Below are 17393 nucleotides of genomic sequence, written 5' to 3'. Positions count from 1 at the left end.
TTTGATAGCATTTTCCTCTTCCTCGTGCCATTTTCTGGCTTTTGTTTTGTAATTATGTAGTAGTAATGGCTCTTAAAACTTCCTACAAGGGTGTTACATCCATTACAACAGCAATTCAATTTTAGTAGCTATTCACATACAGTAGAAAGAGATATGAAATTGAAGGTGATGTTGCAATAAAAATCATACCATTATAAAAACAATATAATGTTAAAAACTGTATTACAACAGAAATATTTTAATAAAGGCACTAAATAAACACAAGAAAACAAGAGATGAAAGGCACAATAAGAGCTTTTACTACCACACTGATTTTGCTTTGTTTTTAATGTATTGATGGGGTATTTCATTGCAACAGCTCCACAATTTTATGATAAATGCATGACACAGAGCATCTTTCTTGCAGGTAGTGTAATTATTACATTTCCTTTCCTACGGTAGGAAAAAGCATGTGTGGTAGATGAAAAGGGCAGTGTGAATTATGGACTGGATGGGAATCTTGTCCTGCTTCACAGGAGGATGCATTTCCCGCTTTTCCTTTGCCAGAAGAGCCAGAGTCAGAGCAGGGAGTGCTGATCCATAAGGACCTTGCCAGGAGATTGTGTGGCATGAAGGCAAGTGGTGGCAACATCGAAAGGAGTCCCCACAGTGCCCAATCTGCACCACATAGGTCTGGGTAAAGAGATCCCTTCTGAAAAGACAAATTCCTATTAAAAGGTCTACTCCTTTCTGTTTGTGCTCACACCCTCTGCAAACACATCACACTAGAACATGGTATTGTGTTTAAAACTGAATCTTTAGCTGTTTCTTTGGGAATGAAGGTCCTCTCCTCTTGGCACAGAAAAATATGGGGAAAACTTTGATTTGAAATTTGCACATGTAGTACTTTCCACTCAGAATGAAGATTTGCTCAGCATAACAGATGGGAGCCAGGGGAGGGAAGAGTTTTTGAATTGTTTCAAAATTGTCAAAACAGTTTATTTTGAAATTTTATAAATCAAATAGAGGCAGAAAGGTCAAGATTTCAGCCTCAGTTTTGTTCTCTGTGCCTGGGAGTCCCATCTGTGGTAGGGCTTCTGGAGTTGGAGCTTGAAGAAAGCTTTTCTGGCTCCCCAGTTACCTATACTGTTATTATCATTATCAACTTCTTTACCCTATTATTTTACACAACACCAAGGACTTCATTATCTCACTGATAAGCTGGGGTAAATGAAGATCTCAGGACTTAAAAAATCATAAAAGTCATCTATTCACATATCATGTTTTTCAGCTCTGTCATAGTAAAAATTTTTTTCTTTAGTTATTTAATAAACAATGAAAATATAAGCAATCACCAATAAATTTAACTGTAGGGATGGAAGTCTTTGTGATAAGCTTTATTATTAATGATCTTCACTCAACCTCAGCTCCAAAGATTTCTCTGCAGAATATTTTATAGGAAATACTAGTCCTTTAAAAGCCTGGAAAGCCTAAGAAGCCACTGAAATCTGTAATTGAAATGCAAATGGAAAGCCCTTGGCACATCAACAATTTTGCTATTAATAAGAAGCGGAAATAGAATGTGACACGGAAAAGTCCTGATGCCCTACATAAAGGTAGGGTTTCCTAAGAGGTCTGGTGCAAAACAGAAATTCCTGTTTGCTCTAGTCACACTTCTAAATTGCTCCATTATCAGTGATAATGTGATGCAATTAACAGGCTCCTGCTTGGTTACAGAAGCCATTTTCTTCAAGGTACAAACCTCCCATAAGACCATAAAATAAGCCTTTCCAAGCTCATGTCCACAGTGTCTGGCCTCGCTGTATTTACCAGTGCCCCAAACAAATTTCAATGCATGAGACGTGTCAGCTCTGTGTCTCGCTGCCCTGGTCTTACCCTGGCATGAGGATACCTGGGCCAGGATGAACCTGGCTGTGCCTGGATTCGTTATCAACACCTGACTCTCATGATTGTGTTTCAGTGTTTGATCCAGAGATCATTGAAGTTAATGGAAAGATTCACCTTGACTTAATAATCCGTCCCATAATGAGGGTTGGGGAGAGCAGAGAGGATTGACTTTTAAGGAACTGAATGATTCATGTAGTCAATAAATAAAACAAGTTTGCTTGGTCAAAGAAGGTATTATCCTGAAAAGTTTTAGAGAGAATTTTGCTTTCTTTCGAAAAGATCCCAGGATAGAAAGTCTTGAACCAGCCACAGCTTTTATATGTTTTATTTGTTTTTTCAAGAACCAGTCTACCCAATCTCATTTGAACTTAAACTGATCTACTATAATTTCATCCAGAGCAGAGACACAAAGCTAGACATCGATATGGATTTTCTGATGTTTCCAGTCAGAGTCAAGATGATTCACTTCCTAAAAAATAAGAAAACTGTCATTTAACAAATCAGGATTTTATTTATTTATCTTTGCAAAGCTACCTTCTGTTGGATTGATGTAAGATGTTGGATTGATGTAAGAGAGAGGCGTGCACTGCTGTGTTGGTGAGAGTTCAGGCAGCAGGGACCACATCTGGATGGAGCAGTGGAATTATCTTGGCCTTTGAAAGTTGCCGGGGAGTCAGCCTGGAGAAGCCCTCCCAGTTTTTGTCCCTTCCCCTGATGTTGCTCAGGTCAGATGCTTGATGCTTGGCTTCCCTGTGTCCTGACAGCCCCTCCGCCTGAGGTGCAGAACATCTTCCCTCAGTTGTTGGCCATAATGCACCTTGAGTGGCAGGAGGGAGGCTGTGTTGCAGTGTACTTCAGGCATGTGTATGTCTAGAAAATAATAAAATCTCTGTAGAGTCTCATTTAAGATGCTGAGAGCTGGCTGGCATGTGTGACCTTAATGCACAAAATGCCAGCTTCACTTTTCCATCTTCCTCCCTTAATAGACAATAATTACATTAGTGGGAAATTTCAATCCAGGAGAAACCTGCTCCTCTGACACGAACAGAAGTGCTCTGGCGATTTCAGCAGCTTTTGAATGCCCCTCAGGAGGCCTAATTCAAAAGGATGCTGAGCACCTTCCTCTGTGGTTGACTTGGATCACGTTTTCCGTGGGCATTTGGGGTAAATCTATGGCTTCTAGGGCATTGGTGTCAGAAAGGACAGCAGGGGGGTGTTGCCATGCTGGTGGCCATGTGCGTGACCACCCCGTGAAAACACTATGGCACAGATTTTCAGGTTTTGCTGTATCTTGCTCGTGTGTACTCAGTCAGCCAGCATAAGCTGAAATCCTGGCTGTTACTCTGAATCCAGCGAGCCGGGGCAAAGCTGACACAGCTGCGTTTATCCATGTGCGGTCACGCCTTTCCTGGATGCACAGGCGTGTTTTAATTCTGTCATTTGCTGCTGGGGTGTTACCTGTACAGCACAGAAACAGCCTTTATTTATTGGTCCTGCTGAACTGGTGCCCAGGACTGATTACCTGATGATAAGGTTTATCTGGTATATCAAGTTTATTCGTATAAATTGCATAAAAGAAGCATGTGATGGAAAAGGGGAAAGAAGAGGCTGAAAATGTCATTGTTTCAATCCTGTCATATTTCCAGTATGAGCAGTATTTTACCTGGTAAATGGCTGTCTATTATGAACTGTGCTGCATGCATTTGTTCCCTCTTAGTACCAATTCAACAAACTAAATATCTTGCTGTGGGTTAAATGCAATGTTAGATCATGCTGTCTCTCAACAGAAATATATAAATGGGTGGTTATTTCACTGGAAAAATGATGCATGCTCCCAGGCCATTAGGGAAATAACACCAGCAAAAGTTCTATGGTATAAAACATATAGGAGCTGGGTTTGCAAGCCAATGTTCAATCACTGTAGCCTTGAACAGCAGGTTAAAGTCAGAGAGGGCAGTAAATCCAGCCATGGCTCTTTAACCAGTAGAGCCAGAAGCATGGATCTTGTGCCAAGAAATAATTTAAAGGTGAGGAAAATCATTCCCAAAGCTTATTCACAGATAAATAGGAAAAAAACTACTACGTGTAGAGGTTCCAGCCCTCGCATGCTGACAGCTACAGATGTGGCTCTGAGCAGGTTCTGGGATGTGTGTGAGGACCCGGGCGCTGTGCTGAGCATCCTGCCCTCACTCAGCACAGCATCCCAGCACAGCTCAAACTTTACAAATCTTCATGATCCTGGGTGGTAAGTCCATGGGAGGAGATTTTTGGAAAAGTTAAATCTGTCCCATTCCTAAATATCCCTGAGCTGAAGTTTGTGGGAATAGGTAACATCAAGGCTTCTCCCTCTGTGAATAAAACCTCTAAAGGGAGTAAAAGAAGACCACATGGAAAAGAGGCATAAAACAAAATTTAGCCCATCAGAAGAGCTGACCCACAAGTATCCCTGGGTGTACTGCCTTTTCTGGAGATAAACTTGCAGACAGCAGCCAAGTGCCTCCTCCCTGCCTTTACATTTGACCTCTCTTGCTGCCTCCAGGCCAGGGGACTGCTGGCCTTAGAGAAGTTTAAAGTGAGCTCCAGGTCGCCCTACACATCCCAGCACACAACATCCTACCTGGGGGCTCTACAGCAAACTGCCTCGCCAGGGTCTGTGCTATCCTTGACCACAGACCTGTGACTAAGCCCTGTGTTTGTAATTAAATCAGCATTTTTGCAAGTCTAATTTGCAGTGTTTTTTACATGTGCTTTCTTTTAATGAAATATTTCCCTTTTGCTCACAGCAAGTATAGCTGTGCTGGAACCACTTAAAACATCCCTTTGCAATCAGTCTGAATACTGGTACTAGGTATGAATGAAGGCCTTTCGGGGAAAAAGAAAATCCATTTATTTAGCTACACCTCATCAAAAGAAGTGAGTTCAGTTCTTGCTTCATAAGCATGCACACGAGAAGTGTAATAATTTCTCTGCCAATACTGGGAAAATTCTGCAAGCCTGCACCTGAAATGCAGTGCAAACTCTGACCATAGAAACAAAGACAGGGCTGCAATATCCACCGAACACCAGCAAGGGGAGATGAGACTACTCCAAAGCACTCTCTCACTGCTTTCTGACCACTTTCTGACAAGGTCAGGCTTTTTGTTTTGTTACGTTTTGTTTTGTTTTGTTTTGCTTGGTTTCCACTGCAAAAACAAAACCTGTGGGTTGCACAAAGACTCCCCTTTGCACAGGCACTTGACAGCAGTTTAATTGTAGCTAATAAGCAGTAAGAGTGATCTTTGTTTGCTGTATTTCTGGAATCCTCATCCTCTCTCTGAGTGGAAAGACAACCTGCCAGGTCTCATGTTTGGATGATGAGCCCCAGACAATGTTTCCCCATATATCCTCACCACCCCATGCACATCCCCCCTGCATGCTTGAAATGCTCCTAGCGCAGGGAGTGGGCCTGTGGGTCCACGGGGACTTGGAGCATGTGTGCAGCCACACGTGGCAATGCACGGGTGTGCCACCATGACACATCCCTTTGCTGGGAACAACCCTGTTGGGCTCCCACTGAGACAGAGCAGACACAGCCCCAGCACCTGGCCCCACACCTCCATGGACCAGGCAGGAGTCCAGAAGATGTCTAGAGGGTTCATGATCCATCACCTCTCCAGTGCAAACATCAGTATCTCACATGCCTTGTACAAGCACAATAAGGCAAAGAAACTTTCGGTAAGCCCTTTGTCACCTGTCACAGGCTCCTCTGGGTCTGAGCCAAAACTGCTGAGCCAACAGGTTGGGAGAAGACATCACCTGCTAGTGATGCATCTTTTCTTTAGGTCTAAAAGGCAATGAAGACTAGCACATAGGCCAAAACCTGTTATGGGTTTAGCCTAGTCACAGTTTTGCACTGCTTTGTGTTGTCCAACTCTGATATCATGAAACAAGCTTTAACAAACCAGTTATAGATAGTTTTGCGACCCCTCTGTAGAGCTTATTCTGCAACAGTTGACAAAGACCTCTGGTATTTTCATCCTCATCAATTACTTATGAAATCCTGCAGGCACAGAGAGGCCTTAATGACTTGATGACAGCACAAAGTCTTGAATGTGTACCCTGATCCTTTATGTGCTAATCAAAGAATCCAGCTTTGGATCAATCCCTCATATCAGAATTGCACTACAAGAATATCTAATTCCGTGGCAGCTTCCACAGTCTTCATTATTTGATCAGCACTGATTGTGTCCATTATTGCAAGACAAAGAAAGCAATCAGTCAAGGCTTTATCTTTGTTCTCTTGCTCTCACTGGTATCACTTCATCTCTCTATCTCTGCACTTTCATGGCTGGCCCTCATAACAATAACAATCTCACAATCTTTAATGTTCATGTCTAACAACAGTCTGGTGAGGTGTGAAAATATTATTATTCCCATTAGAAGACTATCCACAGAACAACAAAGTCTCATAATCACCAAAACTGTCTAAAGCCTTACCCCTGATAGCTAATACCCAGGGATATCAAGTAAAACACCATCACCAAGGTCACATTACTTTCTCAAACAGAAGTTAGGTGCCTGAATACACATGTGGTAGTACACAGACAAAACTTCTCTGGGTCTCAACATGAAGTCTCTGTTGGAGCTGAGAGTAAGCCCAATGCCCCATTCCCAGTCAATGCCTTGTCCACCAAGCCATTCTTGAGAACAGATCAAGGTTAACAAAATGTTCCAGTGTAAGGGGAGGAGAGGGCATATAGGACTCACCTGTGGTGATGCTCAGGGCTGGAGAAGCAAGGATATGGCCAGTGACTGTCATTAAAGGCTGATGATCTCTTTTTGCCTAGCTAGCATTCCCACTTGTGTGAAATCTTTGGGAACAAAGGACATTTCAGTATTACCAGCAATTGTCACCATTATTTTAAAAGATCTTCCCAGAGCCATACAGTGCCATGCTACATTGCTGAGGAACATGTCTGTGTGGGGCTATGCACACACAGCAAATAACTGAAAGGGTGAAAGAGGTGAATTGCAGAAGGAGGAAGACAAAGAAGAAAGATAAAATGACCAAAAAAGAGGAGCAGGGGTGTGCAGTAGAGGTCCCACATGTGCTTCTGTGAGCTCTTTGCCACAGCTCTGTCACATTCAGGGCAATTTCTCTTCCTCTGGGGGAGTTCATCACCTTCTGGAGAGGCCAATCCACCCTGCCAGACATTATGTGAAGCTCACAAGAGGCTTAGTCCTGTGATGAATGCAGTTTCCTCAAGCATTAGGCCCAGTGAAGTAACTGAGGAGCACACTTTTTTGTCCTTGTAATTTTAAAGAACTGCCTCTAATGTCCTCCCTCACGTGATTTCTTTACCTCTCTTCTCTATTAAGCAAAATCTGGGCTGTAAATTGTCAAGACAACACTAAGGAATGAAGACATCTGGAGTAAGTTCATCATACAAAAGCAATGTTTCCTTGCTGCCTCATTCTTCTGAAACCATTTGGTTTCAGCAGTGAAGCAATTACCCAGGCTAAGCATCAGGGGAGGGGGGCACCGTGGGCAGGGAGCAGGTTCACCAAGTCAGCCCTGAAACAGGAGTACAGCTCCTCATTCCTATAAATGAAAGGCATCAGGGTACCTGTCTAATCGGACACCAGAGCTACCTTAACCCCCAGTTGTTCTCAGGGTTTGCATAAAGTGGCATGGCAGAATAGCCCAGAGTCTATCTCAATTATTTGTATGGCATCCGTGGTAATAGTAACTGAGAAGCCTCATGATCTTTCATGTATTTGTCCATACAGCAGCCAGATAAATAGTTTTATCCTGTCCCTTATTATAGGAAGAAGTACAGTAGGAGATTGACAGCATATCCCCAGCTATAGATTCAAGACACAGGTGAGTCTGTGTTTTCTAAACTGGACACTTATAACCATAATTTCAGGGATGCCGGTTTTACTTACTGAAAGCTTACCCAGTGCTCCAGGTGGAAAATACATTAAGATTTATGCTTGGATGTAATGCCAGTAATGCGAGAAGCATGGAAATACCTTAGCTGGATAGATGCAAGAGTCTCCTTTCCAGAAGGCATATTATTAGTAGAGCCCATAGTGCTGCAGCCACCCAAAACATTAAATATACTTACACAACCTCTAATCTGCCTCTGGCTGAAAGGAGGCAGTACCTTGCCCAAGTTAGAAGTAAAATTTCCAGTAAATTGGAGAATTGTTCCCAAATCTTCCAAAACATCCAGATACCTACTGCATCTGAGCAAAAGCAGACAAACTGATCCATTTGCAGCTGGAGATATAACATCCAAAAACATTGCATCAAGTGTTTTGAATTCTCCTTGCTGAATAAAGCAGATTCTTAGTTATTAAATATGTATTAAATATCTAGTCCAGGTCGCACATCTGGCCTGAATGTTTCCCTTGAAGCTAACCTTGAATATCATTAAAAACTTGGTCTCCTTGATTGAGCTATATTATTAAAGATGGTAAAATTTGAACAAAAGACATAATTAAAAGGCTGGTTGGTTACATGAATATTCCTCCCTGAAGTATTGTGATGACATTTCTTCTCTTAATGCCTGAGTGACTCTGTTGAAGTAGTTGACTATTGTCTTATGCATTAATTTACTGCATGAGCTTGAGGGGGGAAGAGAAATGTAAAAAATGAAATCAGTTTCCCCTTTCAAGCCCCAAACGCTTTCTGCAGCAACCTTACCTACTTTCTGAGGACTCTACAATAAGCTGAGGGAAAATAAAAATATGTGGGAGTCACTGGTTTAAATCCAGGCATCACCCCACTGAGTTTTTAAAAGATCTTATCAGGAACAAAACAGATTATGAATAAGGACAGAAAAGCTCTGGATGAATATTCCAGGACTATAGCTAATCAATTCTGCACACAGAAGATATAAGCAGCTCACCAAGCTGGTGTGTTTACAGAAACCAGCCCTAATTAACTGTGTGTGTGAATTTTGGATTACTGAAAAAGCACGTGTTGTTAATTTAATAAATCTTCATTAATGTTGCAGGTAGCAGCGACCACCACAAGAACCATTACAAATTGACCCTTTTCAAATCCTCATAATCCTGCACTGGAGAGATATACCTAATTGGGCTCATTAAAAGTAAACATTGATTGACAGGACCACTGGGATCCTTAAAAGGGCTGTGCGGTCAAAGAGAATTGCTGTTTTCCCGATCTCCAGAGAAGCATCCAGTTGTTTGTTCCTTCTGCTGTGGTCCCCAAAAATAGAAGGAAACCTGCAAGTAGTACCTAAGGCAGCAAGGAACGGTGAGGGGTTACATTTGCAGGTAAGAGCCCTCAGATATGGAACATTTTCAGAATCAGGTCACATTCACTTCTGTGTGTCTGGTGGGAAATGCATACCACAAATAAATATTGAGATAAGGGAATTAAGGACCTTTGAACTGTGATTGACTCTTGTTAAGACATTGGGACTGTTCCTCTAATGTTTTATGCTTTGTAAGTCATTAGCATCTGTGCAAAACGAGTGTAGGAAAACAAGGTCAAATCAATAGTGTATTACATAGGCATCAGTAATTACATAGCAGTGGGGAATTGGGCTTTGGGACTTTACAATTATTTTCTATTGTAAGTGATGTTCAGACACCATTTGGGAAATCATGTTTTGGTCAGACAGTAGGTGTTTTGCTCAGTGTGGGTCAGCGTTATGGAGGTAATCAAAAAATATGGATCTTTCAGGCCTTAAAAAATCTATCAATCTCTCAACCTCCATTTCTGAATCCAAGCCAAAAAAAAAAAAAAAAAAAAAAAAAAAAAGGGCTTAGGCTTATTACATAACTTGAACATCTTCTGGCTGGAACACACATGACAAAGTGAATGCTCAGACATTTCTTTAGAAATCTACTTCAACACGTTTTTCCTTGTGTAGTTTGTCTGTTTTGAAGTCAGCCTCCAGCATTTTCTTCCACAGAACATGTAAATTTAGGTCATCTTTCTTCACTCCCTTTCTCCATTCATTTCTACACAGACACTTGAGCACTTTACTAACATCTGAAAAACTTGCTGTGCATCAAGCAAGTTCTGGTAACTGTTTATATACATGTTCCTAATATGCAAAAAATGTACAATAACCTAATGAGACCTAGTGTAGATCTCTCAGAGCATAGTCAGCTACATTGGAGCATCTCCCAGTTCCCATGATGTATGGGAGCACACAAGTGGTTACCCTGGACCTGCTGATGATCGGTGGTTTGTTCGACTGCAAGCATGGCACAGGGTGTCTGAGCCCTTTGTATCACCTGTTGCCTTAATTCTCCTGCATTAAAAATCTCCTGAGTGCCCAGGAGTCCCAGGAGTTAGTCCACAGCAGCTCTGCCTCTTCCAGGACAAACACTTCTGAATGGGCTGCATTGGAGACATGGGAGGCATGTTATGTTTCGTTGCAACTCGAATGTGGTAAAGTGGAAGTGTCAAAAAGGATTACTGTGTCAGTGGTTAAAATGATAGTGGCATGAAGGGACTGAGGGCTGCCAAGCCAAAATAACAAGAAATTGTCTCTGAAAGCAATCCTGACACATCATTTTGACAGTTGTGCAGCTCCACATTAACAATAAGTTACATGGAATGGCAGACTTTTACAGCAACCTCCTTGGCCTGGGGCTGAGAGAAAATTTGGGATGGACTGAGCAGAAATTGTATTCTAAAACAACTGTCTTGGTAAGGTCAGAGAAGTTGCTGACTGCTGCACCAGTGCAAGCTGATGTGATGGGGCTGAATATGCCAATAGCACATATTTAGAGTTTTAGGCCCTTGGCATTCGCCAAGAATACAATAGTCTTGAATGCTGGCTGGAATAAATGTACTGCTCTGACAGCGAATGCTCTGAAGCCCAGCCATCCAAAACAGGAGAGGGATGCACAGCACAGGTCAGGGGTGCAGCACAAATACTGTGGTGCTCTTATCAGACACAGCTCCACTGCTCTCGGACTGGGCAGGAAGGGGAGGTAAGTCTGGACCAAAGCAGATGCTGGCTGGGAGCAACATCCCTGGGAGGGCAGCAGAGTGAATAAAGCAGGAAGGGAGGACTATTTCTGCTTGATCAAGGTAGGAATCTTTTCCTGGTGCTTCTCATGCAAGGTTTGAATTCTGAGAGTGAACTGGACTGACTTCTTAGGAAATCTCTCCTTCTCCATCATCACCAAAGGGAGCCAAAGAGTATTGGCCTCTTCAGCCAGGTGCCTGTGGTTGGTCATTGTGAGCTCCTGGCAAGGAAAAACTTGCAATCTGTGGGCATCCAGACACTTTCCAGTGGGAGTGCAGACCCTCTGACAGCAGGTGAGTCTGGATTTCTAGGCTGAAGGTAACCTCAGTGTGGTGGCTGATGTTCACCCCTCTGGGTCCTGCTAGGGCTTTTGCTCCCAGCCAGCATCTGCTTTGGTCCAGATTTACCTCCCCTTCCTGCCCAGTCCGAGAGCAGTGGAGCTGTGTCTGATAAGAGCACCACAGTATTTGTGCTGCACCCCTGACCTGTGCTGTGCATCCCTCTCCTGTTTTGGATGGCTGGGCTTCAGAGCATTTGCCAAGAATACAATAGTCTTGAATACCGGCTGGAATAAATGCACTGCTCTGACAAGCACCTTGTGGGAATCTGAAAGGAAATAGCACAAAAAAAGAAATCAAACATAAAAAGGTAAACACAGTTTTTATAGGATTGTAGCTTGTGTTTATGCCTGATTTCTTTGGAGTTGGTTTCCTGACAAAGTAGAGTGAAACCACTGTGTTAGATGTGCAGCACAGCCTGTGCAGTGCTCGGACTGCCTGCTGCTTCATATTTATTAATTGAGAAATCCTTGGGCAAATTGCCACTAGAACTACAACACTGTTGATAAACTCAGCAGTTTCTGGTACTCCAGCAGCATGCAAAGAAGCTGAACAAGACTGATTACGCAGCGCAGCTATATCTGCAGAAGCTTGATTATATGGTTTGCTTGCTAATTAAACATCTAAATATCCATTTACCAAGGAAAGCAAAACTGAGGAATCTTCAATTACAGCAGGCTTATGTGGAATAAGAGAGTCAATGTGAAACTTCCTGGACTATAAGGACATTGTATGGCCAAACTCTCTTCAAAAAGCTGGTTAGAGCTCACATGTGATTTGGCACAATGAATGTATCCTAAACCTTGTCATTCATTCGTGAGCAAGGGTGAAATGAAATCATATGCAGAAAAAGCAGTGAAATTGGCTTATATCTTAGTTTCTGTTTCATAGTAGGACTGAGCAGGAGATTCCACAGTGTGGTGTCTGCTGGTGTCAGCACAGGGGCTGCTCAGAAAGCAGCAGTGACTTTCTGAAACAGCTCATTGGAAGGGAAACCCCCAATCCAGTAATTACTCCAGCGGCTCCCAAGGACTGAGTGGAACATACTCACCACTTATCAGAGGCAAGGAGAGGTGGACAGAGGAAGAATTTCTTTTATAATTTCTTTTTTCTTGTTTCCTCACTACCTTGTCTCTTCCTGGTGCTCAATCAGACATTTGCAAGCATACCCAAACACAGAAATTAACATATGGGCTCAGTAGGATATCTGGGAATGATTTTCCCCATCACAGCTACACATTAGGTCTCATCCCGATCTTTAGAATTTAACAGCATTATTTCTGATGTGAATAATTAAAAATCAAAGTAAAATGGCGCTGTACTTTCTTCTGTGGGGGAGCTATGGCAGCCAAAGCATGTTGCCATGAGAATAAATGACTTTAAACTAGCTATCAATAACATTAAACATGATGATTAGAGGAAGAGAAAGTCTGGAAAAGGCTTCTGATGGATGTTGAAGGCTGGGAGTTACTACACTGTCATTTGTGTTAAGGCTGGTACATTTAGAAATGAGATTGTATGATCTGATTGCTGTAACAGGGACAGGATTTAATGTCTAGCTTATCCCCATGCTCCTAGGTCATCATTCAGCAGATCTTGAAGTTTGCTTCTTCGTTGTCAGTACTTAGGACTGTAATTTTGAGGAAAACACAATCTTCATAAATGGTCTTAATATCCTGTTGGTCATAAGGTGCTAGGAGGAATTAGTGACAGAAAAGTTTGAAAACCGAGTAGATAACTTCATGTTGGAACAAAGAAAACATCCTGCCAGAGCAAAAACAACTTTTGATTTCATTTTCATTTTACTTGTGTGAACCCCTGCTCCATTTCTTCTTCTTTATTATTATTATTAATTATTATTGTTATTAGTAAGGCCAGCTAAGTCACCTGCACAAGCCTGATACAGCAATGGAAATGGGATGGGTAAAGGGTTAATGGAGAGAAAGGCTGATCAGGATCAACATAACTGACGGTGATCCTAGAAGAGAGTGGAGATGGGAGGACTGGATGAAGAAGATAGATCCTGAAGGTGGGTGACAGGCACAGTTCAGGTGAGAAACTGCTCTCCTCTGCCTTCTGTCCCATTGGTTGCTAAATATAACGGAAAAGTCCCAAAGCACTTAAATATATAAATATATATATAAACTGTCCTTGGGTAATAGCTGTCTTGTTTGTTTTTCTGTATGTCTACACAGACTGTCACCCTCCCCACCTGCTGTTGGAGGTCAGCAACTCCTGCTATTGAAGTATGCATTTTAGCTGCATATTTAAAAGCGAGTTTTGCTGTTAGTCTTTCTGAAATCATATTTAGTCCAATTTGAAGTAGAAACAGAAACTTTGCACCAGCTGCTTTAAGATTAGGTTAGTATCCTCTACCAAACAATGCCTTATTTACCTGTATGAAGGAAAGCTAGTTCCTCTCTTACTGTTTTCTGTTTATGTGAGTATTTTGCTGTGTGATCTTACTCAAATTCATGTTTGGGAAAGCAGGTCTAAATTAGCACTTTTCATTGAGCTTAACAGGTCTACATCCATTTGCAGCCGAGACCAGAGGAGGATCTACTGAATTGCTTCACAGAAGTCCACCTCTTACTTCTAACATATGATCTTACCTCCATTTTCCACATGGCTCTTTGTTAGCAAAAAAAGACCACTGCAGAAACACAGCCCATCATTACAGTGTCTGAGGTACAACAGATGGCATTTGCAAAATTAAGGGGACAAGAGAACCACCAGATGATTAGGACCAGACACAATCAATTCATGGGCGTACAGTTTAGCTGTGAATTTAGTGGCGAGAAGAAGCAGTTGCGCATCAGAGATGAAAAGAAATGACAAAAATAATTAAATAAATTACATGCTACTGGGCTGTTAAATATTATTAACCTGCCAGCAGCCTGAAGTATGCAATATTAAGAGCAGTCTATCTGTGGCTTTGTACAAAATGAAAAACACATGGTTTCAAGGAAACCATAGTCACTTAGAGTTATCAAGTTTATCTAAATAACAAAAACAGATATAATAGCGTCTTAAGAGCAAGTTTCTCTAAGAATAAAGCAGGCCACAAATGGTTCAGTAATTCCCAAGGAGCTGGTTGGGGCTGATTGTGCTATTTAAGTGATGTGTCTCGGAGGTTACTAATGCGAGCAACAGTCTGCCTGTTGCGTTTTAAATTACCAGCTACTGCCAACCCATTGTTTTATGCGATTCCCCCTCCGGAAAGATATATTTATTCATAAATAGCTGGCTGTTCAGTGAGTCTCCCTCAGCTTTGTGGGACTCCCTGCACAGTGTATTTCTGTAGCCAGCTTGCACCAAAAGTGCCCTGTACAAGCTTCTGGGAGCTTTGCTCAGATGTACACAAGTGGGTCGCTCTTGAAGCCTGAAAGAAGGTCAAGAAGCAGTTGCTAAATGTCGTAGTTAGTCACCAAACCTCTGGTAAGAGAAGAAATGCTACAGGGGTGTTTGGAAGAGCAGGACATTGCAGCTTGTTCCAGGCTCCTCTCCAGGCTGAGGGCTCTGGTTAAAAACTGCCCTTGGGGATGTGGCCCGGTTTGCCACAGGCTGGAGTCACAGTCATGGCACCAGCACAGTCCAAGCCTGACTGCATGCTGTAAAACACCATTGTCTGAGGTCATTTCTTGCACTACAGACATTTTTTTTAAAAAAAAAAAAAAAAAAAAAAAAGGACTTTCAGCAAATGAGTGGCCCAGTGAAGGAGCAGACCTGCTGCACAGGTGGTCTGGTGGCTCTCCACAAAAGCCATTGGAGCTGAGCGTATTGAGGCCAGCAACAAGTGATATGCACAGTACTGGTTGTGTAGTTGGCAGTGGTGTCAGTGAAGCAGAGAGGTTGAGGTAGGAGCACTGATGAGCACTGCTCTGAGCAGATGGACTAGGAACAATGCCAGAGTGAGAGACCACCTCTCCATCACAGAATCCAACAAGCAAGGGGATAAAGGCAGGAAGGGGCATACACCCCTCTTCTGATAACAGTATTATAATTATTCTGATGACTCAGGAGTGACCAAGCCATTGCAGTACTGATGGGATGCTGCCAGCTGATATCCACCACATCGATGTTGTGTCCAGAGGCAAAAACTACACGGAGCAGCACCACACTTAACCATGGGATAAGTGTGCATGCCAGGAGCAAACCTTCAGGCAGAGAACCTCACATCTTGCACCAAAAAAAAAAAAAAAGAAAAAAAAAAAAAAAAAAAAAGGCAGGGATATGATAAGACTAAGGTTAAATGCTTATTTTTTTCTCCCTCTTTTACTTGTGTCCTCACTTTGAGCAAAAGTTGAAAGCTTTATAAGATAAAGACTTCAGCATACAGTGAATTTCTGAGCGGAGTTATTACCTCTGGTGCCTGGATCAAAAGCGCCCCTTGGGGCATTTGACAGGATATAATGTCTGGCTTGATGATGGAAGCAAAGAAGTCCTCTCCATGGCAGATTTAGTCTCTTGAATTTACTGATAATGCACTCTCCTCCAATAAATCACAATTCCACTTCACCCACTTAGGCGTCTATTCTGTATGGTGCTGACATGCAACAAAATGTAAACCTCCCATAAAAGTAAAAGAAAAATGTAAATTATATTCTGATAAACAAAGAGAGATTTCAGAACTGGGAAAAGGCCTTGGTTTATGTTTAAAATGAGCTCTCTGAAACAAAATTGCAGACAGAGAAAGGTGTGCAGAGGTGCCCACGCAGGGCGTGCACAGCTGACCTCAGTAGGTCTGCAGCAGCACTTCGCTGTGGGCATTCACCCCAGGAAATCCTCCTTGTCTTTCCCCTTGCAGCCCAACAAACTCACCATGGGGAACTCAATTCAGTGCGAGGTCACCCTGGGAGACCTCCCCCTCACACACCTCCTGGCAGTACCTATTGAAATGTCATTCTGGCCTTCAGGAGAAACAATTCTCTGCCCAAGCATAAGGTAGGTGTGATGGGGCCAGGCAGAGGTGTTGCCATCCAAACCAGTGCTTCCCATGAAGGGGAGAGGAATGGGATGGGACTCATTCACTGCTGAAGTGGACATTTAAATTGGGGTGGGTGAATTGCCCCTAAAGGCACTCCTTTGTCTCACTTGGCTACAGTGGGAGCCTGGGGGACAGCACTGAGGTGGAGGTGACAGCAAATGTCAGAGGAGACGAGCCCCAATGTCAGGGATACCTGCTCTCCAGGGCTGCCCACATCTCTCTGCGAGGACTCCAGGAGGTAACTGGGGCTCCCCAGTGCTCAGTGCGTGGCTCCTGGAGCTGGCAGGTTGGGCAAGCAGGGCATATTAAAGGAAACTAGGCTGCTTTAATTCATCCTGAGGTCTCAGCTCTCCTTAAATCACCGATCTGTACAGTCAGCCACAGCCTGTCTGCACGTTCATATAAATCAAGCCTGAACAAAATGTGGACAGAAGAGTCGAGTTTCATGCACTAATTCAAGAAGCAGCCTGGATGATGGAATGCGAAATTAAAATGCATCCTTCCTCCAGCTCCCCATTTCACCCCTCTGTCCCTTTCCAGCAGAAAACTCAAGCACAGACAGCATCCCATAACCGGGGGCCAGGTGTGATGGGTGGACCCAGGCAGCACAGCCAAAATGCAGAAATGCCCCCACCCCCTCCAGGTTCTTGGTGGGTGAGGAGCTGTCGTGCAAGACGGATGAGAACAGCAAGATGAGGGCCAGCACTGTGGTGAGGGTCAGTGCTATTTCGATGGCTGCAAGATGCTCTAATTATAGTGCTGGGGAGGCTGGAGGCTGCCAGGTGAGGTACGGGAATAAAGAGTCCTCCTGTGGCACAGGAGCCGTGCGGTAACACCCCTTGTTTCTTTGTTCTTGGTTGCTTAACCAACTCAGGGACAAAACCTTGAGGAAGGAAAAGCAACTTTAAGCTTATAATTGAGCCCCAGGAATGCTGCATGTATATATAATTAGACACTTAGGAAAAAGTCAAGGAGCCTCGTGTTTATTACGCTGGCTCCGTCTCCTGTGTTTTTGGCACGGGGGTTTTTCAGCTGAGCTCCAGGCAGTTGCCTGAGCTGTTAAATATCCTTCACCAGGATAAACAGCCGAGGAAGTCCTGCGGCTCACTCGAGCTCAGTGCCATTGGTGCCTCTTCCAGAGGGCTCAGGCAAGTACATGACTTTATATATACTGAGCTA

Source organism: Cygnus olor, chromosome 5 (genome assembly GCF_009769625.2).
Source record: "Cygnus olor isolate bCygOlo1 chromosome 5, bCygOlo1.pri.v2, whole genome shotgun sequence".
Classification (NCBI taxonomy): Eukaryota; Metazoa; Chordata; class Aves; order Anseriformes; family Anatidae; genus Cygnus; species Cygnus olor.
The sequence above is the reverse complement of the archived record's forward strand: the minus strand, read 5'-3'. Positions refer to the sequence as shown.